Below are 26,310 nucleotides of genomic sequence, written 5' to 3' on the forward strand. Positions count from 1 at the left end.
ATAGATATCTTTCAGCTAGGAGTAGTTTGTGGAATTGTTTTTATTGTGCCTAATTAGAAAACTTGTAAAAATATTTTTCAGTCCAATACATCATTGTGATGCTCATCGTTAAAAGGCAAATAACTAAAAGACAGCCATTGTTGCAGCCATTGTTCAATAAAAGTTTTTATTTACATGTGAGCAATATCCATTTTTCTTTTTTAGTGACAGAAGCTACAAAGAACTTATTATAACAGCACTAAAAATTCTTTGTGTTCTTAAAACAAAAACCAATCTTTTCCAAGAAATCTTAAATTTTTTAACAAAAATGAACGAATCTTCTCTATGAATATGTACACATATGCTCATTAAAAACTCTAAACTTCTGTAGTACCATAACTTAAAGAAGAGTTAGATTATTCAAGTATAATTAAGATAATGGTGTCTTATTTTAATCTAAAAGAGAAAGAAAATCCCACTGTATTTGTTTGGGGCTTCTGCATTTGTTTCCTTATAATACAACCTGTAAGTGTTGAGTTTACACACATATCTATTCCACACGTTTTTTAATCATGTTAATTCAGAGAAGACCCACAGATGGATAATCTGGTGAAGTCTGGCTGTTTCGTTGGAAGAATATCCTTTTCCTAAAATATCTATAGAGAGATGTCTTTGGTCCAATTTTTACCTCATTTTTGAGGGCTTTGAGACCAGCATGTTGGGTTCTGGGAAAGAGCTGTGCTGTTACCTCTTACTGTTTTAAAAAATACACTGACAAAGCAACAGAAGCTAGACATACACGCTGTAGCCCATGCCTTTTCATAAATGAATACAGTAAATACTCCCTCTTTAAAATGTACTGTCAACTGATTTTACTAATTTTACTGTCAAACATTCAGCATTGACAAAGCATCTGTAGAGACAAGTTCACTAAATTATTACTACAACAAAAAAGCCACCATGTTGTACAGCACAAAACCAGTGCTTATTCAGCACAATTTAGACTACTCATTTGAGACAATTCAGCTGAGCCCCTGAGACTTATACAAAACATAGCTTCATTAGCTGGACTAACTCATGTGATATTGTAAGCACAAATTAATCATGTTTGAAATTCTAACTTATTGTGCAATGTACTAAGTACAACCTACTGGAAAGGTAGTCAGACATCTCTTTTTCAAATTCTCTTGTAGTGTACAAGGTTTATGTAATTTCATATAGCTCACCATTAGAAGCATTTATATTTAGCATTTATAGATAGCAAAGCTTCAGTGTTTTCTACAGTTTCTTAATATGTTCTATAAAGCAGTCCATGATAAGTGCATTTGTTAAGGTATCTAGCTGTAACAACTGTAAATAAAAGTGTAAATATTTTTAGATTGACTGCAGTCATTGAATGCAGTGTAGCAGAATGCTCTGCCTCAGTAAGGGTAAAAGATAAAACAGATTGCACTTTACCCTATTTTGCAAAATTTATCCATAGTGGACAGAGGAAGGAGAGTTGCACCGCTTTTGGTATTGAAGAATACTGAGACCACAGTAGCTCTTCAATCTCAAAGCCAAATATTCTTAGGACAATAAGAACAATGTCTTTCTTGAAGGAAGCTGGCACCAGTCAATGTGTGGCAAATTTTTTTGGTAAGAGAACAAACAAGTGATAGCAGTTATGACTTAGGTAAAATCGATGAGCTGAGACAGCTGGCCTGGAGCTATGACTGACAGTCAGCCATTTTACACTGGAAAAGCCCTATACCACTTTTTAATGCGAGAGACTTCTAATATGCATCCTCTTTTTGGAGTGTGTGTGGAGGTTTCCTCCTTGAGTCAGGAGACCCTGATGGTTACTCTTTACATGAGTGAAAAAGATTTCCCCATAGTCATTGATATGAGTGAGTAATGTCAATCTGCACTTAATTATTTTGCTAGTTTTAATATAATTACTTCAATATAGTTTTGAAAATATTGCACTGCAATAGATATAACTACCTATATTCTGTTCTTAAAAATTCTGAATTCTTTTAGTCTAATCATTAATATGATCATCATCCATTAAAATAAATTTTTTATTTTTTCCTTATACATATATTTGAGTTGCCATCCTTGATCATACAAAGGACAAATCATATTAATTCTACCTGTACAATCCTTTAGACCTAAACCATTGACCAAGTTTCACTAGGATTGGCTCCAGATGCACTTCGACATCTCTCTGAGAAGGTGTTATGACAGGAAAGTGGTTCATTCTGGATCTCATGACTCAATGGCAGGGTGTCTCTGACAAATCTTTTTTGAAACTTCCTTTCTGCTCACAGCACTTATAAAGAAACTGGTTTTATATACATAAAATATTCAAAGAAAATCAGAATTTTATGTATAAAAACATTCTCTACCCTCGCCCATAGAATAGCCCCAAATTATTGCTTGCTACTTCCATGCAAAGTAATAGTTTCATAACTGTGCATATGTTCAGAAGTGAATCAGACTTTTTTTTTCCATTTTTAAATCCTAATACCAATTATGAAATGAAGTGGCCCATTTTCAGTAACTTTGAAATAAAAATGAGGAAATAAATATCTGAAACTTCCAGTTTTCTTAGATACTGTAAATAAACCACTGTTGAATGTTTTCTAAGTACCTGGATTGCTGCTTAATCAAAGAATAACCAAGAGGTCATTTCCCAAGGAAAAAATAAGATTTTCATGCTTTTATAATAGAGGGTTTTTCCCCCTGACTTTTACTAAAAGAGGATCCTTATCATTAAGTCTTCTAAAGGAAACAAAGAAAGAAATGCAGCAGCTTTATTCTCCTGCCAAGCAGAGTATAAAATGTGTGTCTGGTTTTTTATGGCTTTAACTGAAAGCAAGGCAGTGAGAGGAGTAGGGGAAGAAGATTTTAGTTTGACTCAAGTCAAGGAAGACAGAACAGCCTTAGGCATAGCAATGCTATCCTGTGTTACAAAAATCACTTTCCTAGCAGCATTAGAAAGTGACTCATTTTAAGACATTTCTGTTGTTACTGTGCAGTCTATATGGTATTTCTTGTATAATTCTGTCACACTTCATCCAGTCTCAAGATATTCACCAATTCAGTGAAGTGTACTCTGAAATTAACACAGAATGAGCTTCAGATTCCAACCACTGTGAAAAGTACTCATAAACAGGACTGCTTACTTGGGTCCTGGTGAAGAGATGGTTTCCCTACTGCAAAGTCCACAAATGGCATTCTTTAAAGTGAAACAGCAAACTTGGAAATCAGAAAAAAGCATATTTCTATAAAAAACAGCAGGTGATAAAAGTCAATGAGTATTTTTTGTATTGATATGCCTATATCAAATACTTGGTTGCAGCATGGAAATAGCAATAGCAGTCGCATTATCTAGGGCAAATAATTCTTCAGCCTAGATTCTTTCAGTTCAAAGCTGACATCATTACTGCCTCATCCTGCATTCTACTTTAATCCAAAAATGCCACTTAAATTTTGTATGTAAACTGACACTCTCTTGAGCAGAGTATTACCATGCCAACCCAGGCCCCCTGAATCTTCACATCAAAAATGATGGATTATGAGATAAACCAGGTTTTATTGATTTCTTTCGCTTTTTGTCACTTTTTCTTCAGAAATTCCAAAATTCTTAATGGACAACTTCTGCAAAATTTTCGTCTAGCTCTCTCTAAGGCAAATGACCATCGTCAACGCCAGTGAAATTTTTGGAAGTAATTTAATAAAAATAATTTTATTTCATTTTTGATACTAAAAAAGCCAATTGTTGAAAAGCAATTAATGCAAAAACTTCAACATTTTCTGTCAAAGTATCTATAGTCTTGTCTTTGAAAAATATTTTCTGAAAATCTCAAGCTAACTACAGCTGCCTTTTTGGGAATGCATTTTCGAAAGGATAGCCACTACATTTTAAGCACCTAAAATTACCAAGCTGTAAAAAGCTTTTCTTTTAAAGCTTCACCATCCTCATGTTATACAGTATGAACACATAGGGGTGTAAATGTAATTTTCATCAAAACCTAGACTGGTAAATTCTGTCCCTGGACATAGACCCCAAAATCACATGCACAGGTCCAACTACCATCCTAATTCCAAAGGATAGAATTCTCTGCAAATGTCAAGCTCAAAAATTACAGTCTGACTCTTTAATCATTCAAAATTAGACAACAGAGAATTCCTACTGACTGTCATTACTGACAGCATCAGCACCAACTCTTGAAGAATCCCACAGTCAGTTTGATATTAGGAGAATCTTAGTCACTTTCTGGTTAAAAAATGAGTTGCTGTTCTTCCAGTCAGAACTGAAAACACCCTTGAGACTGCTTTACTGGAGATCAAAAGAAGTTCCATTTATATGCAGCCATTATACATATGTACTCTTTTATACAGTTCTTCAAATAATTAAGGAACCACACAGGCCTGGAGCCACAGTGTGCCAGAGTGCCATAGTGAAAAAAAAAAAAAAAACCAACAAAATACAGGAGTAAACAGACAAATGCATAAGGACTTTTAAGGCACTTCCCTCTACAGAAGTTCGACAAAACTTGTTATCACTTCATATTTAACTTTAGTAACAGAGTCAGTGATGATATACTGAACTTTGAAAAGATGCCACACACAAAAAACAGCTCTTGCTTGCTTTTTTTTGATGGGGTGTTCCTGCTGATGGTTTTAGGTCTGCAAGACCCTTTAATTTTGTAGTTGCTGTCTGGTAACAGTGTTGTAGTGATGATGTCCTAAGTACATTTGTGACCTGGGGGTAGGGTTATTAGAGTAATCTATTCACAGAAGCGTGTTGAATTAATAGCATCAGCCATACACTAACACTCCAGTGACGGAAGGGATTACCTTGTCTCCTACCTTCTTGTTCCTTATGCACTTGGCTAAAGACTGCATTGACTGCACTGACAACTGAGCAATTGAAGACTGGAAAAGCTAGAATTGCCAGCTAGCAAGTTCAGGATTACACAATCACCTTCCTGCCAAGAAGTAAAAGATACACTTAACATGCTGATTTACAACTGGTGAAGATACCAACAAACACAGAAATTGAAGAACATTCTCATTGTTGCTTTTTTCCTAACATTTCCTATTTTTACTAGTCCTGGAACAGAGATTAGCAAGCAGCATGTTTCTCCTCATGCCAAACACTTAACCAAAACAACATGTTCAGGCATTTGACCTTCCTGAAAAACAATATTTATTCAATTTTGTTGCCATTTGCCACAAATCCCAGATAAATAATACCACAAAACCAGTAAAAATTCATTATGCCATATATCAGAGAAGAAAATTATTATTTTAAGAAAAGGGAAATGAAACACCTTAAAAAGATCATAGAGCAGTGCCATCTAGTGATTGCCACCATAAATAAAAAAAGTTTGCATTAATATGTGATGCAAACAGAGTGAATATTATCAGTATTTGAGCTTGATTCTTTTCTCAGGCAAAAACTATGTGGAACAAGCTGCAAGGGTAATAATGAGGTATATCAGAGGTCATGCACTTATCACTTCAAGAGAGATCAGCATTTGCATTTCAAAGTAAAAATGCTACTGGTAGCAGATTCAAAGGAAGACTCTACCATCACAATACAGTGTTAGGAAAGGAGTTAATACTTCCAGTGTTTATGAATAACACAAAATAAATATTAGTTAGCAGTAGCTCTGTTATTACCTTTGAAGGATGTACTGGCAAATATTAACTGGAATTAAACTGCAAGAAAAAGATGAAACTACATAGTTCATGCAGAGGTCTAAATTATTTCCCTGACAGCTGCAGAAAATGGTCTTATTGTACTGTAAGTGAACCTTGACCATAAATATTCTTAGATATTGGATTCCTCATATAAAAATGTAAGAATCCAAGCATAGAAGATATTGGAAGTAAAAAAAAAAAAAAAAAAAAAAAAAAAAAACCAAAATTATTATTTTTCAATTTGTGAAATATTTCATTATTATCAGCATTCTTAAAAAAAATTAGTATGCTTTCCCATAGGATAGCTACGTAACAAGAAAAGTCACTGAATTATTATTTTGGAACTCAGATTTCAAGTTTGCATAAAAATGTATGCAAAAATATGGACTAAAATTTTAAGTGTTTGTGTTTGGAGAAGAGTAACAAGTCATTTCTGCATGTGTGAACATAGACTGGTCGAGCAGAAGTTTCAAATTAACTTGAAGTTATACTGCTTACTGTAAATTTCAGTGAGCCTTAGTAGTGTGAATTCTTCTAGTGAGTTTAAAATGTAATTGCTTTAATTTAGATCAACAGAGAGGACCACACTATTATGTATCTATTATAGGATTAATTTCTGCAATTTTCTGTTTGCTTCAGAAATACTAAACAAATAGTAAATTTTTGTTAGCTGCAAAGCCTATATGAAGCAGAATGTACTGGTAACTTTTAATAGGCCCAAAGCCATTACCTAATTTTCAGAGTTATTCACAATTTCAAATCAGAGATATGATCATATTGCCTTCAAATAAAATGTTACAGCAGAACACATTCTATTTTGACAGCTGCTGAAGAAAGTATATCCACAACATACTCCAAACTAACTTTGGATGTCTGACATCACATTTGAAGAAGTTTTAGGAATTTCTAGCTATGTCAGCTTTCAGTATCTCTTTGTTCTCCTTTTTTATCTCTATGCTGACCTAAGGAGATGTCCAGAGTGAAAGAACTTGAAGATAGCAATAATGATATCTCTTTTAATCAAAAGTGAAAATTTTAAAAATACATCAGTTATCTGCATGTCCTCTTCTCTACAATTTGGGCCCAGTGTTTTTTTTCATATGTCTAGAAAGCATAAAAAATATTACTAGTACCAACAGAAACACCACACAGTTAGGTTGGATGTAATTAAAACAGAAATTTAGTCTCTTGATACATTAGAGGCACTCATTTATTATCCTTCCATATATCAATAATACTGTGTTAGAATGTAAATAACTAGAACTGTGACCTTGATTATATATTTAAATTTAAATTTAAATTTCAGTTGTATCATCAAGCATGATACAGATTCCTCTTACAGAACATCTACAATGATGAAGATTGATTGTTCTATGTGAAACATTTCCTTACTTCCAGTAAAACTCCATTTTCTAGCTAAACAACAGTGTCTCAGAACTGCAGACTAAGCAATAGCTTCATTGCTTTATAAAAGGCAACAATGAAAAAAAGTCATTATCTTCAGATGCACCAAATATTCAGTACTGTTACCCTAACTGAATGAGCAACAAACAGTTTCAGCCTGCTAGCTGTTAAATCTAACCCTAATCTCTTTTCCACAACTCTCACTTGACATATATTCAAACAAAATAGAAAACCGCAAATACTTATAACAAGCTACTTTAAAGTAAAATCAACCAATATTAAGTAGAAGTAAAATCTCAAATTTGGTTGTTGTCTAATAATCTATCTAACAATCTAATATCAAGATGGTGTATAGCACACTGCAGATTGTAACACAGTGTTCACGTAAGTATTTGAAGGCTACTGCCTACCCACACTGCAAACTGAACTGTTTTCAAGCAAGACCATGAGGAGTAGCATGTACTGGTCAAAGAACCATGCAAATCAAGTTGGTTAGTGGTGCAGTAACCAAGGGACCAACAATTAAATTGATGGCTCCTACTCTCTGGTATGCTTACTTTTGAGCAGTGTACATAGTTTCAGCTGAACAGTCAAAGCCCCACAGGGAAAAGATAAGCCTCCCAAACCCAGGGAAGCAATCATGCAACATGGCGTAGTGCAAAAGATTTTTCATGATATTCAGAGAATGCACTCTTTTAAATTTTCTTAAATCTTGTACTGCTGTTTAAAAATTTTGCCTGGCTATAACACCTCTATAGTTTTGAGGGAAAACAAATTCTGAAATTCTTACTTCAATACTATTTGGTTAATGGGCTAGTAATTTTAAAATAATAATTCAAATTTATTTACCCATCACATGACTTTTTGTTTGTCTAATGGGAAAAAAACATCACAGAAACTAGAATATTTATTAATATATACCTTCATCATATCTCTATTTTTTCCATTTGGAAGCTTTATCATGTTTATCTTAAAGTACATGTAGGGTTTTAATTATCAACACATCACAGTGATTTTTTTTCTTTTTTACATTTGTCTGTTTTCAAATGTACAAAAAACTGTTCACAAAGGAAAAGTACAAAATAATTGCTGAATAGATCTAAGCAAGATTTCTGTACCCTCCTTAATATTTTTTATTTTAATGTATAAAACCTTTTAACTTGTCTTTCCACAGTAATTGTTTGACAGGAATAATTTGATGACTTATTTTGCAGTCCCCAATGCATAACACTGCCCACTACTTAATTACTTTTATGTCAAAGTAGAAATTATATCTATTTCTTACAAGAACCAGTTTTTCCAAAGTCCCAAATGACTCTTGTTCTGAAAACTCTATCCCTAAAAGAACAGGAAAGAACTAATGGCTCAACACAGCTTCCATTTTCAGAATAGCATCTGAGAAAACAGAGAAGTATTTGTTGTAAAGACTAAAAAACCCAAATCATTTACTATCTTTTTCCTTTCTTAAGAAAACACATTCAGCTTTGTTCCTTCAATTGAGATTTTTATAACAGTATATGAACAGCTTAAAGAAATATGTTATCAATATGAAAAGTGTTTTACAATAAGAATGTAATTGTGCATTCACTTTAAGCCACACTGGCAGTGAGAATGAAGCTGGACAGAGCTGTTTTCCTAGCAGATTAGTATACTTGTCTCCCTAAAGTGAGCAGCAATCATATCCTCCTGATATGCTCATCTAGATGTTTTGAGATGTTGACTACATTTATTTTTCTCAATTACTTCCTTGGGGTTTGACTACTGTTTAGTAACTCCTGTCATAATTTTTCTTCCTAATACGTGGCTATCCTACAGATCAGATATAGCATTTAAAAATAAACTATAGATTCAGAAGTCATTCAGGTGCTCAGTTATGCATTTCCTTCAGAAATCTAGGAAGCAAGCTATTGCAAGCTTATGATTTACTGCAGTTTAATTTCTACAATTGTTCCAATGCCTTTATCTTGGAATGTCTTTTCACTATCTTTGTAATAACTTTAAGATAATTACTTCCTCTTCATTGTCTGTGGAGACAACAGAAACAAGAATTTCTTGGGGTTTACACTTATGTGAATCTACTTATCTGCTTTACAACCTATTCTAACAAACCAAATCCATTCCCAACTGGAATGAATTCTTGTTTCCACAAGAGTCTGTTTATGTTGTGAGCACAGAGAAACTTTATCTCAAATTAAACTAGTCCACTCACTCTTTGAAGGCTTTTACTATCCAGACTGCAGTAAATGAACATATTCTGTTTTCACATGTTTCCTATAGTGTTTCTTTTTCATTGCAATGTGTGTCAGTTTACATTGGGAATGGAACAGTCAAAAGCTGGCACAAGACAGCTATTTTCTCAATAGGTTTGGTCAGCCCCATTCAGTAGTAAAAAAAAAGCAAAAAAACAAAAACAAAAACAAAAAACAAACGAACAAACAAAAAGACAATCAAAAGGATTATAAAGTCGCTGGCTAATGTATAATTCTGCATATTCTTCCAGACTACCTCATGTACTGCCATAAACAGCCCATTTCTACAATGGTTCCTCCCCACATACATTATTAACCTTAAAGCTTTCCTGGCTTTCAAATCAAAAATCTATTCCTGATACTTCTGGTCAAAGTAATACTTTCTATTTAATACAATGGTAAGTCTCATTTTTTCTTCTGCATTTTTTTCTGGCTTTGATAATTACAGCACTGGAGCCATTCAGAGGAGCATCTAGAGCAAGTCTTGTACTCACATGGGGCCATTGAAGATGAGCGGTTTTCAGAATCTCAACATTTTTAGCACCTATGAAAGAAATAGCAGCACAGTCTCTTCTTTCAGGACATTATTGCTATGCCTGGAAAATTGAACCACAGTGTTTAAGCATAAGTGTAGTTGGTTACTTCTGAGAACAGCCAGGCAAATTGAGAGGCCACAGGCTTGTCTGGCTCTCTCATTCCCAGTCAAACCCCACTGTTCCACCTTCAGTCTTCCCTACTGCTTTCCACTTCAGAAGCATGACATTTTGTGCACAACCAGCCACAAACTCTCTTCTTCTTTACTAGGCTGAAAGGTGTTACCTATCCCAACTAAATGTCTGCAGAGTTGCAAAATCTCACAATCTTGAAACCTCTCCCTCCTTTTCATTCTCCAGGGCCTAAAGGGAAGCAGAATTTCATCTTCCCAAGGAGCTTGTTTCTCTTATTTTGTCCCTCTTGAGTTATCTCAGTCTCCATAACCACAATAAAACCTAGTTGGGTTGTCCTCCCCACACATGCTACCTTCCTGCATAACTGATGCATTCCAGATAGAGTTGTGATGATTTCAATTGACTTTGGTACATGTAGGCCTGCAAAAGGTGTAGGACAGCCATGAGAAAATATCCGTGCTGAGGCTCATGTGCAGTGAGTGGGAATCTACTTGATGGCTTGTCACAAAGAAGCACACCTTTCTGCATTAAAGGAAACAGAATCCTGAAGATGCCAAACTGAACTTTTCTTCAAGAAATCCTCTCCTATGAAACTGTTCACAGCCAGCATCTACTGCTATTCCACAAATACTTCACCAAAACATGAGCTGAAATGCAGTTTATAAATTTTAACAATTGAGAAATAAATATAATTTGAAGAAAACTTCGTATTTCTCAGAAACAAGATAAGTGAAGGAAATAATGGGATAAAAGGATAATCTGCATGTTGGAAAGTAAACAGAGGATGACAGTCTAAATAGCTGTCCTGTTCCAAGACCAGCCTGTTTGGTTTCTTTAGTAGTGTGATTCCCCATACTACACTCTTAGTTACACAAAAAAAGCCAGAGAGGGAAGTACAGTGAAATCCCACTCTTCCCTTAGAGATGGAGATCTGCATTTGGAGACCTCAACGACAGCATCTGGCCTGCCTCAGTAAATGCCACCCCACAGTTCTTACAAATATTCAACACTGAAGAGAAGTGTACTTAAAATTATTGGTGGCTGAGGAATGGGGAGAAGTGAGTGGTGTGGAATGCTGCTGAGTTCCTGTAATCTTAACTAGTGACCACTGGTTGCTCCTAGGCATTAAGCATGAATGTCAGAACAAAAACAATTTTCTAAAGTATAACTTCAAATATTGAAAAAAAAAAAAAGTTAAGATTTCCTACTGATAGTTTTAGGGATATATCTGGGTTTTTTACCACTTAAAGTAATCTGTCTTCACATAAAAAAAAAAAGGCTTTAGGAAGCCATGCAAATTTTGCTTTAAAAAAGTACTAGTAGAACATGTGTTTATTAAAAATTATGAAATATTATTGATAGTACTGTTATATATAAAAATACTAGCTAAACGAAAATAAATAAGACTGTAGAATATACATTCTTCCCTTATTTGACCAAAGGACAGGCATTTTGCAATAAATTAAACAAAATTCACAATAAAGAAATATTTTTATAGGGGCAAATATTTCTGCTGAAGATGTTTCTATTTACTCCATTCAGATACATTATTGATTTATTTCCAACTATGACAAAAGTTTGCAAATATTCTATTTTTTTTTCTTTCATTGTAACTTTAATTTTGAGATTGACAGCTAATAAGGTATGTCACTTTATTTGTCCAACTAAAACCAAATTTTCTCAGCCTTCTTTGTTTTTAGAAAATGTAATAGGACTATTAGGTGGAAATCCAGAGATCCATTTCCTTCAGAAATATATATTCTTCTGAATATATATATTTTTTCAAGAATCGCCTACTTTGACTATGCCATTTAAAATACACCAACTCAGGCATAATTTTGGAATTTCCTTGCAACCCTTGCCTCCTATGAAAGGAATAAGAAAACTATTAGCATAAATGAAAATCAATAGTAAGAAACAGTTTAAAAATTTCCACCTTCAATAAAATATTAGCAGCAATTTACCCTTATTTCTATTTTCATGTAATTAAGAGTATTTCTGAAGGATGTGTTAAATGGTCCACTAATTCCACCACAGTGAAGAAATGTTCACTAAACATCCACACTGACTTAATAGGACTTTTATTATAATAATCAACCTGAAACATTAATAATATATCATAGTTATATATTCTAACAATATATCATAATTTTATAACACATATCATATATATATATATCAATATATAACAAGACTTGCCTATAATCTGCTGATACAAATATCTACTTCCAGCTTCAAGGGGAATGAGAGATTAGACTTTAATCAAAAAACAGTTTTGATTGGTATGTTTATAAATAATCTCATGAACTACTGCTTCATAGAATAGTTGCTGAGAGGAAAAAAAAAAAACCACGATTTGCATTTTATCAACAGAAAATGGGCCACCAAAATGTCATTATACAACACTGATGACAGTTTATCTTCTCTGTTTCCTCCCTCCACAGATTTTCATCATTAAGAAATGAAATTGTCCCCAGGAATCAAAAGGCTTATGAGATGGGAAGCAGCTCAAATATGAATTCTACTCAGCATATCTCATGGGAATAATATTGATATCTCAGCACAGAAAGCATTGATTGGTATATTGCATATCTTGAGGACCAATGTCTATAAATTTCAAATATTCCAATCCCATTCTTTACAGAGTTACCTCATCTATTTTAATATTTTTCTAAGGTAACAGAAAGGCCACACTCTCCAGAAAAGAAGAAAATCTTAATTTTATGCTTTTAAATTAGGTGAAAAACAAGTGTCTGGCTGAAAATACATGAGATGAAAACATTTTGGAAAATCAACAGTTAAACTAGTCACTACAAATTAGAAATGAGCAATAATTTATAAAGATTCATAGACACAGCTTAGCCAAATCGGCCTTATGACAGAGGCATGTCAATCAGTGATGAATTAGAAACAGAATTTTCTTAAATTTCTTGAGTATCTGTACAAAATTGAAGAGAAATCACAGAGAATTAGAACGTACTCAGAAAAATGTACCATAGTACTCATAGTCAAATAAGCTCCTTTGCAGCAGGAGAATGCAGCAACAGTTCTAGTATCATATAAATTTACTGAAATTGATCTACTTATCTCTCCACTTGTCCATCATCTGGATTTTTAATTACCAGCAACAGCTATAAGAAAATCCACCTTCTCACGAAGGACAAACCAATGAACCAACAGACAGCTACATACAGAGCCTTCAGAACTCCTTAACCGTTCCCCCCTCCCCTTTTTTCACTAGGGTTTAGACAGTCAAAAGGTATACAAACAAAAAAAAACAAAACCTCTTAAAACTAGCAACAGTCATATCAGCATGACTTAGGAAAATCACCACAGGAGTCCTCCTAGAATCCTTATCAATACCCCCCCTCTCCAATAACCACACCCACCCTGTGTTTATGTTATTTGAATGGTCTTAATGCAAGATATGGAAAAGGCACTAGCATAGGCTTACATTGTTAAACTTGGCACAGGGCCGCTAATATTCCAATCTTCAGACCTCCTTAACTGTCTGTGTTGGAGAAAAATGATACAGCTTCAGAACTACAAAGGGCAAGTTACTTTGGTCTTTTTTCTTAACTGCTGGATACCGAAATCCTGGTATTAGTTCACAGTAGCATGCCAACAGAGTATTAATCGCACTACTTGTGGACAGCTGCTTAAGCTAACAAGCTACTCTAATACTTTGTATTTTTTCACCTCTTGCTGCTACTACAGCAAGGATAACATTTCCTCCTAGAGTCCTTTCATAGAATGTCTGGATTCTAGAACAGTAACAAAAGATCTGATACCTGTTATAGTACCAAACCACGCTGTTTGTATGTAGCTGATCACACCTTGTGTTGTTCCACCTAGGTAGGTGTTATTCCTACTCTCTGAAGAGGGAATTCAGAGCAATAAGAACATTTTCAGGGATATTCTGTTTACCTAAAAGGAATAGTATCACTGTTCTGATGCACATATATTAGCTACTGTCAAAATCACTACTTTTCAAGAAAAATAAGGAGGTGGCACAGTAGCTGAGGAGTCAACCATTTTTAGTGCTGATCTGAAGAAAAAAATCCCATTTTGACTGGGATATTTATGTGTATATACACACAGTAGGAGTAGGAACATACTGATGTTAATGCACTCTTCTGTGTGGCCCATTATGTAGCAAAGTAGACCACACAGCAGCTCCAACTCTACAATGAAACACTTCCTGGAAAGAAAGGGTGTAGCCTCTAATGAAACTGCTGGTGCCTTGATTGTATACAGAAGGGACAGAGACCATGTCTTTTAATTTTGGGCTTTTCACTGGAAGGTAGGAGCTCAGGAAAGCATATCTTGTTATTCTACCTCCTAGCACTTTTTTTTCTTTTTTCTTTTTTTTTTTTTTCTTTTTTTTTTTTTCTTTTTTTCTTTTTTTCTTTTATGTGGAGGCAGCTGTTGTAGCTCTGAGTGATAAGTGAAATGCTAATAATTATTTTAGGGCACGTACATCAGTTTGAGGTGAAATCTTACGCATACTTTATATTGTAGATCTGTTGATTCCAGATGTGTCACTGTAAAAAGTGGGGTAAGGATTCAGAATTATTGTGTTCATGGTTTACAGGTTATGGCTTACCTCCATGAACACTACACAAACTAATTTTCACTTCCATTCCCTTAGTGCTATAGTTTTGACTGAAATAAAGACTGCATGGCTCATTTTCATGACAAAGGCACAGAAAAGCTGTGTGCTTCTTTCTGCCCCCACCACCACCACCCAGCACTTGGCAAGCAATGCAAGTTCAAATCTGATTTATTTCTGAAGCATTCAGTGTTCAATGTTTTCATATGAGAGGTTTTTCTTTTTAAATGAGAAAATCTCTTGAAAGAACGGTATTTTAGAACAGCAGCATGTAATAAAACCACACTGCAGTTCTTTGCTTGGCAAGGAAAGCTAAGGGGGAATACGCTTAAGAACATTTGAAGCATTGCTGTTTACTCCAGCAACTATAGAACAGGACTTGCAAAACCTTATATTTTAGGATCAAGAGACTGGACAAATGATGAATCAGTAGATTTTCTTGCCGTTATTTTTCTTCCAGGTATGTTCAGAAGCACCTGCATGTACTTCGAGCTGCTCCCTAAAAGGGGGGGCTATTCTGGATTTGCTGTGCAGAAGGTGAAACAGTGCTTTCACCGTGCACCACCACCATCACTCCCCAAGACCCACTTTACTGATGCACGTACTCCAACGAGCACATCCAACACAGCAGCGGACGCAGGTGTAGAAGCATCTCTTGGCTGGTGACAAAGGACTATTGTGTTTGTGGCACGTCGCTCTGAGCCCCGGAGAACTCCCGCTCCCATCGCACGGTTCCCCGCCCGGTGGGGAAAGCTCTTCCCCAGGGAAGGTGTGATGCTGGGCATGGCGTCCCGCCCCCCCAGCCCGCGACAGGGGCAGCCCGACACCTCTCCTTCAGCACCCCCCGCCGCCGGGCGGGCAGCGCCGTCCGCGCTCGTCCAAGAGCCCTCGGGGGGCCAGGGACGAGGCCAGCCCGGGCGGGCGGCAGTGGAGGGCTCTGCTGCGCCGAGTCCCGCCGACTGCCGCCCGCCGCAGCCCCCACACCGGGAGGCGCAGACCCCCACGACTCGGGGATCCTGTTCCCCTCCAGATTCCCCCCAACCCCGCGAAACTTATTCTGCCTTCACGGGCAGGCTCCCCGCGGCCGCCACCCCCGACGGCACCGGGAGGGTGCCGGTCGCTTACCTGCGGCTGCCGGGGCGCTCCCTCACGGCGAGCGGCGGCGGGGCGCGCCGCAGCCGGGACTGCCTCTGCCGCCACCTTCACAGCCCCCTCCCGAGGTGAGCGATGCGCGGGGTGGCGGCGGGGAGCGGACGGGGAGCCGTGACATTTACCCGGGGCGCCTCTCCTCCCTGTCGGGCTGTGCGGACGATCACCGCTCTCCTCTCCGCGGGCAGGCTGAGGCGCAGGACGAAGCCCAGTCCATCCCCGGAGACCCAGACGCAGCGCGCTGCCCGAGCCGCCGGCGGCTCCACTCCTCTCCTGTCCTCTCCTCCCGCTTGGCAATCGGCGCTGCGACTTCCCTGCAGCGGGGATCGAGAGACGCTGCAGCCGCAGCAGGGCAGCGGGGGAGAGGGCTGGGCTGGCCACCTGCCCCTCGGCGGGGCCAGGCGCCAGGGGGACAGCAGCGGGGCGCAGTGGCGAGCGGGCGAGGCGGCGGCGGCGGAGCGGGGAGGCAGCGCCAGCTCGAGGTGAGGGCGGGCGGGCGGTGGGGAGGGGAGGAGGGGGCGCGTCTCTGTCAGAGGCGGAGCGGCTCCTTCCGCGCGGCGGCTCACACGCCGGCGAGTCCCGCCGAGGCAGCGGCGGCACCTCGGGGAGGCAGAGCGGTTCGCGGAGTGGCGGGCCGGCGGGCGAGCCGCCGCTATCCCGGCGACTGCAGGGCCGCGGAGAGGCGCCCCCGGCCGTGGCCCTGCCGCGGGCAGGCACCGCCGGCCTTTATTAACCCTCCGTGCCGTGAGGAGGGAGCGCGTGCGGCGCCCCCGCAGCCCCGCAAGACGCGGTGCCCCCGCCTCCCCTACGCGGGCGGCGGCGCGGCTGATCCCCCTCTCGCTCCCGCCCCGCCGCTTTCCGAGGAGAGCAGGGCGGCTCCGCGGCGCGGAGGTCGGGGCGCCCCCGGCTCCGCAGGGTGCCGCGGTTCGGGGGTGTGTCTCCCCCGGGAGCGGCGGGGTGCGCGGAGGAGGGGAGACCCGCGCGGCTGGGCGGCCATTTCCAGGGCGGCGCGGTGAGGGGGCGCGGGGTGGCGGGACGGCGCGGCTCGCCCCGGGACCGTCCGGCTGCGCGCCCGACGGCGCCGCTCGGGGCCGCTCCGCGAGGGAGGAGAGCTGTGTCCGGCGGGGCGAGGGGGCTCCTCGGGGAGGGCCCGCGGGCGAGCGCCGGCTGGGTCTGGCGTGGGCTCGACAGGACGGCGATGCGGCTGCGGAGCGGTGGCTGTCGCCGGCGGCCTTGTGTTCTGCAGGCGGCCGCGTCCGAGGCATCCCCGAGACCGTGCTGCGGAGAGGACGCTGACCGCGTCGGCGGTGTGAGGGCGTCTCCAGCCTCCTCGTCGCTTGCTTGGCTTGCTCGTTGATGGAAGAGCTGTTGCTGGCCCAGTCCCTCGCTGCACTTGCAGAAGTTAGTGCTGCATGGGGTTTGCAGCTCCGTACCTCACTCTGCGTTCTCGTGCACTTTGAAATAGTTTGGATCTAATACGTTTTCTAATGGAGTACATGGAGTGTCAGGTTTACATTGAGCAATTCAAGAACAGCAATACCAGACCTCTAAGACGATTCTAAGAATGACTTGCTAGGTTTTTTGGTTTTATTTTATTTTATTTTATTTTATTTTATTTTATTTTATTTTATTTTATTTTATTTTATTTTATTTTATTTTATTTTATTTTATTTTATTTTAATTGTTGTTGGTTTTGTTTAGTTTGGCTTTTTTGTTTGTTTGGGGTTTTTTTGCTTTGTTTTGTTTTGCTGGAAACTAAACGTATCCCTGTCATATTCCTGTCCGTATAAAGCTGTCTGGACACTGCAATCCTCAGAAAACTGCATGTTCTAAAACAGATGAAAAATTGGTACAATTGAGGAATTCCACTTACCGGTAGGAGCAGTGACATGAAAGTTACAAAAAATCAAGTAGTGGCTGTCAGTTGTGCAGTATTTTGCATTCTCCCTTCAGTTTCATTCATTCAGGTTCACAAATGTTTGAGTGTGTGCACATACACAGTTTGCACAGCTTTTTGCTAACATAACAGGGTGTGAGGTAAATGAAAACATGCATTACCCAGACATGCAATGTTGGAAGACTTAGAATAAAGGAAACTGACACAAATGAAACATAGTCCTTCATTATTTTACCTTTTTGTTTGTTTTTTTTCAAGCAGCATCCCCAAGCACTAGCCGTGGTAGCTAGCCATACTTCAGAGATAAGAAAATTGCTGTCTTTACAGCAGAATCTTTTCCATTTAACTTATTAAGTCAGTTTCAGGGTTAATTTCAGTCTTACCAAGACTTCCTGTTTCCTCTTGGCTCCTTCTGAGGCATAAGCCACCAAAATAGGGACACAAACCAAGGGGCAGCTAGTTACATTTACATTGATAAATACGAAGTTAAAGAGCAGTGTCTTGATGTTGGTCCAACATGTACAATACACATAATGCAGTCATCAATAAAATGAAGCACTGTTAATCATGCTAAACATCCACACAGGAGAACTATGGTTTATACTGTGTTATAGGGAGAAGCAGTAAGAATGAATGAATAGTAATGAAATGATTGACAATTCTTGTAAAGTTGGGAGAACAGAGTAAAATGTTACCTGGTTTTATTTTTCATAAAATAAACACCCTGTTATCTGGATTCAAAAGCTATTAACTCACTAATTTCTTTGAATTAACCCCTTTTTATAAAACACTGACAGCACAATGCAGTGTTCCTTGAATTGGTCTCAAACTGAGTACCCAAAGACATTAATTAATGCTGAGTCCCAGCTGTTGAACAGGAGTTAGATTGAAAACAAAACAAAACAAAACAAAAAACAAAAAACAAAAAAAAAAAAAACCAACAAAAACAAAACAACCAAAAGACAAACAAACAAAAAAACCCCAAGAAACATTGCTGTGGTTTCTGTGTAGTGCTAGGAACACAGCTATTCTGAGGAAAATGCACTGATATCCAGTAGAAATTTTATATTGCATTTAAGAGTTTCTAAAATTTTCCAGTTTAGTGGATTTTTTCTAAAGGTATATAAACAGCAAGATAATGTACTACATCTACTCCAAGAAGTGTGCTGACAATGAGAAATGAGAGTTTCTTCTGAGTACTGCCACCTTTAGAGTGTTACTCTAAGTGGAAGACAAAGCAGGATAGCTGTACACGAAGACTGAATTACTATAAACTAAAAATAGAAACAGGAAAATCCTAAGGTTATCACTGGAGACCTTGGAGTTGCTCTTGAAGAAAGGAGAAGCTACAGGTGAAATCTGGAAAAAATTAAAGACTGAAACTTAAGTAGAAGAGATCACCAAAGGGAACTTCATTAAACAGTGGAGCAATAGAAAGCTTTAACAACACTCCAACACTCCTGTGCCTCCAGTCAAATGTCAGTTGTGATGACCAGTTCAATGTATTATGCATATTTTGTGAATCACAAAATGAAATTTTGCAGTAAGATGCCCAACCTTAGTGAAGCTTGAGAAGCCTGCCATTTTCTTTCACTTGTAGGTATTTGGCTTTCAGAAGAGATGAAACATTGCAGAGCAAGAAATCAAATGTTTCTGTACCGCTGGCCATTCAGTCAAGCCTCCATATAAAAATCGAAGCTGATGAGACTTGTTTTTTCCTCCCAGGAGATATGTGCATAGCACAATCTAAAAGCATTTTCAGAAGTGCCCATTAGCTCTTAATTGGAAAGGGACTTTGAAAGGATGTTGTACTTCTATTTTGCCATAAGGTTTGGAAAAGGAAGGAAAAATAAGATCATAACCATACTTTCTTTGTAATTAACTCTGAAAAAGTAGTTACTATAGATACAAGAATGATTGTGCATTTACCTTCAACTGTATTGTAAGTAAAGATTACAGTACCTCTTCAAATGAAATTAAATAATCTTCAAATCACTGAAAATTTAACATGAAATATCAAATATATCAAAGTGCTTCAGATATTTTTAGTTGTCTTATAAAGATTTTCTTCAGTTACTGTACTGCCCTTTGGAGATTTCTGTAGCAAAAATTCAAACAGTGCTGCTCCTATTGGGTTTGGTATCTACCATAAGATTTTTTCAGATTTTTAGCAATGCTTAGCCTTATGACTCTGTGAAGAACTGGGCTCACAACAGTGCTCTCATGGGTGTTTTTACCCCAGCATATTGTTTGGCATCTATCTAGGATGAAATCATAGGTTGAATCATGGTTTGGACCTTACCATTATTTGTATCTCTATCTATAAAGAAAAATAAATACATTAAAGAAAATTAAAAAGAAGAAGAAATTATTTAGCATCCACATATACATATCAGTACATGGTTTAAAGTTTCCTAAAAGTGCTTTCATGATAAATGAACTCAAAAATTTAAATTTTAAGCATTTTCAAAATATATGTATTTTTTAAATGCTGCTCATATACTAATTTACAATTGCTTGTGAAAAACTGATATTTTAAAAAATTAATATTTATTTTATAATATAAAATGTATTATTCTTAACCCTGAAGGAGAACTCAAAAAATAAACTGATAATCAATTTTTTTCCCCATGTCCTACTTCTTACTCTGCCACCAGTTTCATTCAATATCTAATGTCTTCGTAGTTCACCTGGTTTTACAAACACATCTCCTCCATTTGACAGTTTGAGAAGTAGTTTGGGTGGAATCAACAAATCTTCTGCTAAATTAAATATAGTCAGTGGATTATAAGGAGATCCTGCTTCATTCCTTTAAAGCCTGTACTTTCAGTGTCTCTGCAGGTAGAATGAAACCTTCAAACCTTGACTAAATATCAAAGGGTGGGCACCATGTTTTTTGAAGCTCTTGTAACTGTCGACAGGGTGTGTTGCCTAGCAGGTGGTGGAGGTGGGACTGTTGCCATCCGTGCCCAAGGCAATATTCTTAATTTGCTGAATGAGAAAGGGACCTGTGCTGGAAGTACAATTGCTGCATGAATGGGACCCCCATTTTTGTGCCAAAATAGATGCAATTTAGTGGCATGAGGTGTGCTGTGGGAGAATCGTCAAGATCACATATCTCTGAGTTGAAATCATGATGTTTACCAAAATAGTACTATCCTGCAGTTCTGCATAGCTTTTGTATGCTGCAGGAGCTGCAGTAGCTCCTCAGTGGGAATCCCTGAGTTCTTCCTAGCCACACAGGTTTTTGCTGCAGTAGACCACCCACTTACCCCAAGCATCACTCACTGGGAAAGAGGTTTCATAAAATATATCACTACCTACTGTTAATAAGTTCAGATCCAATAAATAATCTCTAATTATTCAATACTTAATTTAAATATTAATAATATTTATTATTCTAATCACCTATAAAGCGCCTCCATGTTGAAAAGTATTCAGCAAATACAAATCATGTCTTTAGAAACTACAAATCAGAAAATTAATTTTTGAGGACACCACATAATTCTGGATAAGAACTTAAATACCAGTAGAAAGATAACAGTATAACTCCAATGCACAGTTACTACACATTCAGCTCTCAAAAGATGGAAGATATACATTTTTTTCCTCTCTTAAAAGCTGGAAAGACCAGAATTAGAAGCATGTTTGAGCAGAAATGACACATTGTCCTTTGTGATTAATTACCCACCTTTTCTTTCTTTGTTTAGAAGCAGGCCTGTAGTAAACATAAACTGTCACAGAAATAAAGATATGATGCATTTGTATTCACTTATATTATAGAAGATGGACATAGAGGGGCATTATGTACTTCCATTTTATTTGAGGATTGCATAAATGTTGGAGGTAGAAAGACTTCAAGAAAAGCACTGAACTTTCCTTAAATCACAATCATATGAAATCTAACTTAAAGAAAACTAGCTTATCATTTTCTTAAATTGTTTTTAGGATCTTATTCACTGTTACTTTACTCCAATTTCTATGATAAGTATGATGTCAATAGCATTAAGAGGATGTAATTTACCAGTGTAAAATAGGAGTATCTCATAGGTGAAGCCAACCTGAATTTTCAAAATTAACATTTTCTCTCAGCAATTTCTCTCAGCTACAGAACATTCGTACTCTTCTAAAGAACAGGATGTAGCTATTGTTGCTGTTCAAAAGCTGCTTTAAATCATAAAATGTTATTTAGGGCTAATTTGACCAAAGTTCTAGTACTTGTCGTACATGTAAAGCAGGAGGAGCAATAGATAATGAAATAAAATTTACTTCGCTTGTCATTTCTTGAAGAAAGGCAATTTAAGTGCCAGCCTAAGGCTAATTTTTTGTATCGTTACTTCTAGCATTTATTTAATATCTTACGATAACTTCTTTTTAAATATTGACATAGTTGTCAGTTATCCTATCAATACTTGTAATTAAAATAGGCGTATACAATTTGAACATGACGTATATGTAAGAAAGCATGTCGTGAACAAAAGCTAATCAAATGTGCCTTGTACCTGCATGAAAGTCCTAAGTATGATGGTAGTTGATAAATAACTGGGCCTGATTCTAATATCGTAGAAACAAGGGCTTGTGGCAAGAATTTACAGATGCTGTAATGAATAAACACAATTTATCTTCAGTGTGCTGTGATATAAGCCAAGCCTGCAACTAAGTACCACACAGCTACTTACTCCCTCGGAGTCATTTTGGGGAGAGAATTACAACAAAAGTAGAATTGAGAAAAATTGTGGGTTAAGATAAGGACGGTTTGATGGGTAAAGCAAAAGCCATGCACACAAGCAAGGCAAAAGAAGGCATTCATTCATTGCTTCCCATCCTCCGGTAGGTGTTCGCCCACCTCTAGGATAGTCGGGCTCCATCACATGTCCTGGTGACTGGTGACCAATATCTTCACTATGAACATCCACCACTTCCTCTTTCTTCCCCCTTATTCATATGCTGAACACAATGCCATGTGCTGTGGGATATCCCAGTTGGGATCAGCTGCCACAGCTGTGTCCCTGCCCAGTTCCCTACACACACCCAGCCTCCTTGCTGGTGGAGTGGGTGAAGGGCAGTAAAGGCCTTAGTTCTGTGTGAGTTCTGCTCAGCAATCACAAAAATTCACTGTGTTATCAACACTCTTCACAAATATAAACATAACCTGTGAAGAAAATTAACTCTCTCCCAGCCAAAACATCACATAGTTATACCTGAAATAATTTATATTTTACTAAGCAGACATTTTTTGGCAGTGTTCACTGAGTAGTATTGACGACATTAATTTTAACAGAATGCATTCAAAACGGTTTCTCTAATACAGAGTCATTTCTGCCATCATCAAGATTCTCCACATGGAGATAGAAATATTCTAAAGCCATCCATGCATTACATAACAATCCCATGCTAGCAACTGCAAGATTCCAGTCACTTGTTAAAAGCACAATCTGGTTTCAGTCCTTCTCACATTTTGGATGGGTATGAACAATAGCATCACTTTTCCCAAGCAGTAGGGCTGTTGTTCTAATGTATTAAATAGTCCTGGGGACTGTTCTGTGGATTAGATGGCCAATAAATGGCCTGTCCACACTCCTACTATCAAAATTTCTCTGTGGTCCCAGAAATCATCCAGAATGTTGCTGATTGTGCCAAGCCAGAGCCAGGCTATTTTGCAGTCTCTTCTCCCTGGAGGTTAAACTGACCAAGTTCCACTGCCTGTATCCTTAGACTGCTTATTTTAGTACTTCATATGCAGCACTTCAGCTTCTGTTTACCTTACAAGCTGAAAGGTTGAAATTCTTAAAACCTTTGGTTAAATTTGTTCTGTGACTCTGTCACTTGACTGTGGTACCAGATGGTGATAAAGAAAAAATAGACTTTGTTGCAGTTCCATAATCGAAAGCCAGATGGTGATACTAAGGCTGATAGAGGGAAAACAATAATACATCACTGCCCTACTATTTCTCAGATTTCCAGCTATTGCTATCTAACTGAAAATGCATCTGTTCAGACATTACTCATATTTTGTCACGCATTTTTGGAACAAAAATTTCTGAAACTGCAACAGGTGCAAACACTAGCAAACATTTACTTTCAAAGTATATTAAAACAATAATTAAGGGGCAATTTTAAATCCAGTTTTTGTCAGAAGATGAAAATATCTGAATCTCTTCAACTAAAACCAACTATATATTTTACATGGGGACAAAAATCCTCTATATTATATTATATTATATTATATTATATTATATTATATTATATTATATTATATTATATTATATTATATTATATTATATTATATTATATTATATTATATTATATTATATTATATTATATTATATTATATTATATTATATTATATTATATTATATTATATTATATTTATTATATTATATTATATGGATTTAAGCTAAGAGATAACTAGTCCCCTAGGAGAAATGTGCTTTCACTTTTAATGTAATGGAAACTGAAATTTTATCTCTAAATACCTGAAAACAGGCCAATATATGTGAATGATAATTATTTGCTAAAGAATTTTGAGAGTAATTTTAAAACATATTGTACATAGCTGCCAGATTAAACAGAAATTACTTTGACAATTATTGTAAGAAACTCTCCTATGAAAATTTATTTGAGTTTACTGATTCAGTTCCTTTTACATGTTTTCACCAGTTGTCAGTGATTACTTCACCAAAGTAATGCAATGACTATAGATGTTAAACAAAAGTTGAAATTGTCAGGCAGACAGTGAGACAAAAGAAACAAAAATAGAAAAGAGTTTTGCTTATTATTTAGAATTATGTTAATTTCCGTAAATAAAATTGCAACTCAAGGATATAGATAATTAATTGCTTTTGTGAAATGTTCAGTATTTTTTCCTATTCATAGAAAGGATATCAACATTACATATATTTTAACTGCAAATGTAGCTATCTAAAAAATGTTACTGATGCACTAAAAACCGTGTCCTGTCATTTCAATTTTATTTTGTACTGTTAAAAAAAAATGGAAGCACTGGTGTCTGACTTGTTGCAATCCTTTGCATTCCAGGAGGGGGGATGAAATTCACCCTCACTGAGTTAAGTAGAACCTTTTGGGCAAGAACTAGCTGCTGGATTTCATTGTTTCTGTGTTGCAGGGGGGCTGTGCTAGCTAATATTTTAAGTGAAGACACAAAGAAAATTCTTACCTCAAAAGAGCTACTTCAGTAATTTGAGTAACCATAACTCAAATTGCTGAAGTCGCGTGATGTGGACAGCACGCAAAGAATGTAGAGCAAGAAAATGAGAACATTTCAAAAGTAAACAATTTGATGATGATAAGGAATATTTTTGCTGTGCATCCACTTTCAACTGAAATAAAATTTGTACAATATTTAGTTATTCAAATATTTTGGTTCATGGTCCAAATTTGAAAGAGAAAGTTCTGTAATCACGAATAAGATGAGTAGATTTGCCCTTAGCAAAAGAAGGATATCTGATTCAAGATTTAGGGATGTATCAAAGTGTAATATATAATATAATGTAATTCGTGTAAAGTTGTAAATTAATGTAAAATAAGCAATGTGTATATGAGTAAAGTAATAAAAAACTTAAAAACCAATAGCTGCAAAGGGAGGAACAGGGGTTGCTTAATCACAATACTGTAACTTCTAAGAAAAGCTGAAGAGCTGGGGTTAGCAAGACAATAGACCTAGCCATGGTGAAGATGGCTCTGTCCAGAGAGCACCCAAAAGATAAGAGCCCGATAAGCACCCACAATTAAGGTAATCAGAGCCATCAAGAAAAATACATCTGAATGCCGGTTTCCAGTAAACCAAAATCTGCAAGTTACATCTTAATTCCATCTTCCTGTAAACCTGAACTTGCCTTCATCAGAATTCATCATCTCCCAGGATATGGTTTTGTCCAGCCCAACGGTGAGAGAAAACTACATGAATATGCTGAATGACAAGAGAAGACAAAGACCTCCGCTCCGGGCAAGGAAAAACTGTATAAAAACTGGACTAACTAAAGCTGTTTCGTGAACACTTGGGGATTCGGAGCGATGGAGTTCGAATCATTGTGTGTTGACCCAATGCCGACCCCGGGCTCAGAATTGTCCTTTTTGATTGTGGCTATCGAGGACCGTGTTTCGGTCGCAAAATAAATATCGCTTATTTTAATCATATTTAATTTGGCTTGATCTCGTTTTTATCTATAACAAAAGCAACATTGACTTGGGCATGCAGATGATGATTGGTAGAGATAGGTGAAAAAAAGTCACCACAGAGACCAAGACTGAATCCAGTGGAAGGGTATAGTGTTCCTCTACAAGCCTTTCCCAACCAGAAGTCTTCTAATTCAGTTGGGAAGCACAGAAAAGAGGGACATCTGATCTGTGTGAATTCTGTTTCACTCCTAGCTTACCTACAAATAAATTTTGAAGAGAATAGGCCAATCTGAGAACTTGGGGTTGCAAAAACTGTCAGGCAATCTGCATGTACAAAGGCTGATCATCATCAGCTACTGTGGTAGTTTGTATAAATTCTCTGAAATAGTTCCTGTCAGGACCTGGGCATTGGACCTGACAAGGACCCATGGGTGTCTGATTTTTCATACTGACGCATTATTGCACCAATTAGAAAGTTTATGAGCTTTTGGAAAGACACATGTAAAGACGAAAAAA

The 26,310-nt window shown here is 37.7% G+C and overlaps 1 protein-coding gene across 5 annotated transcripts in view; it reads right to left on the minus strand.

The window, feature by feature from the left end:
* The window catches only part of LINGO2 (leucine rich repeat and Ig domain containing 2), a 472,281-nt gene extending 455,993 nt beyond the window's left edge, over nucleotides 1-16,288 (minus strand). For 2 of the 5 annotated variants that reach the window (XM_056514485.1, XM_056514484.1), the window contains exon 1: nucleotides 15,735-16,288. The gene's annotated coding sequence lies outside the window, so the exon portion shown is untranslated. The remainder of the gene's footprint in view (nucleotides 1-15,734) is intronic. The other 3 variants (XM_056514483.1, XM_056514482.1, XM_056514487.1) reach the window with 2 other exon arrangements.
* Between the last annotated feature and the right edge of the window lie 10,022 nt (nucleotides 16,289-26,310).

Source organism: Oenanthe melanoleuca, chromosome Z (assembly GCF_029582105.1).
Source record: "Oenanthe melanoleuca isolate GR-GAL-2019-014 chromosome Z, OMel1.0, whole genome shotgun sequence".
In the NCBI taxonomy this organism is placed as follows: Eukaryota; Metazoa; Chordata; class Aves; order Passeriformes; family Muscicapidae; genus Oenanthe; species Oenanthe melanoleuca.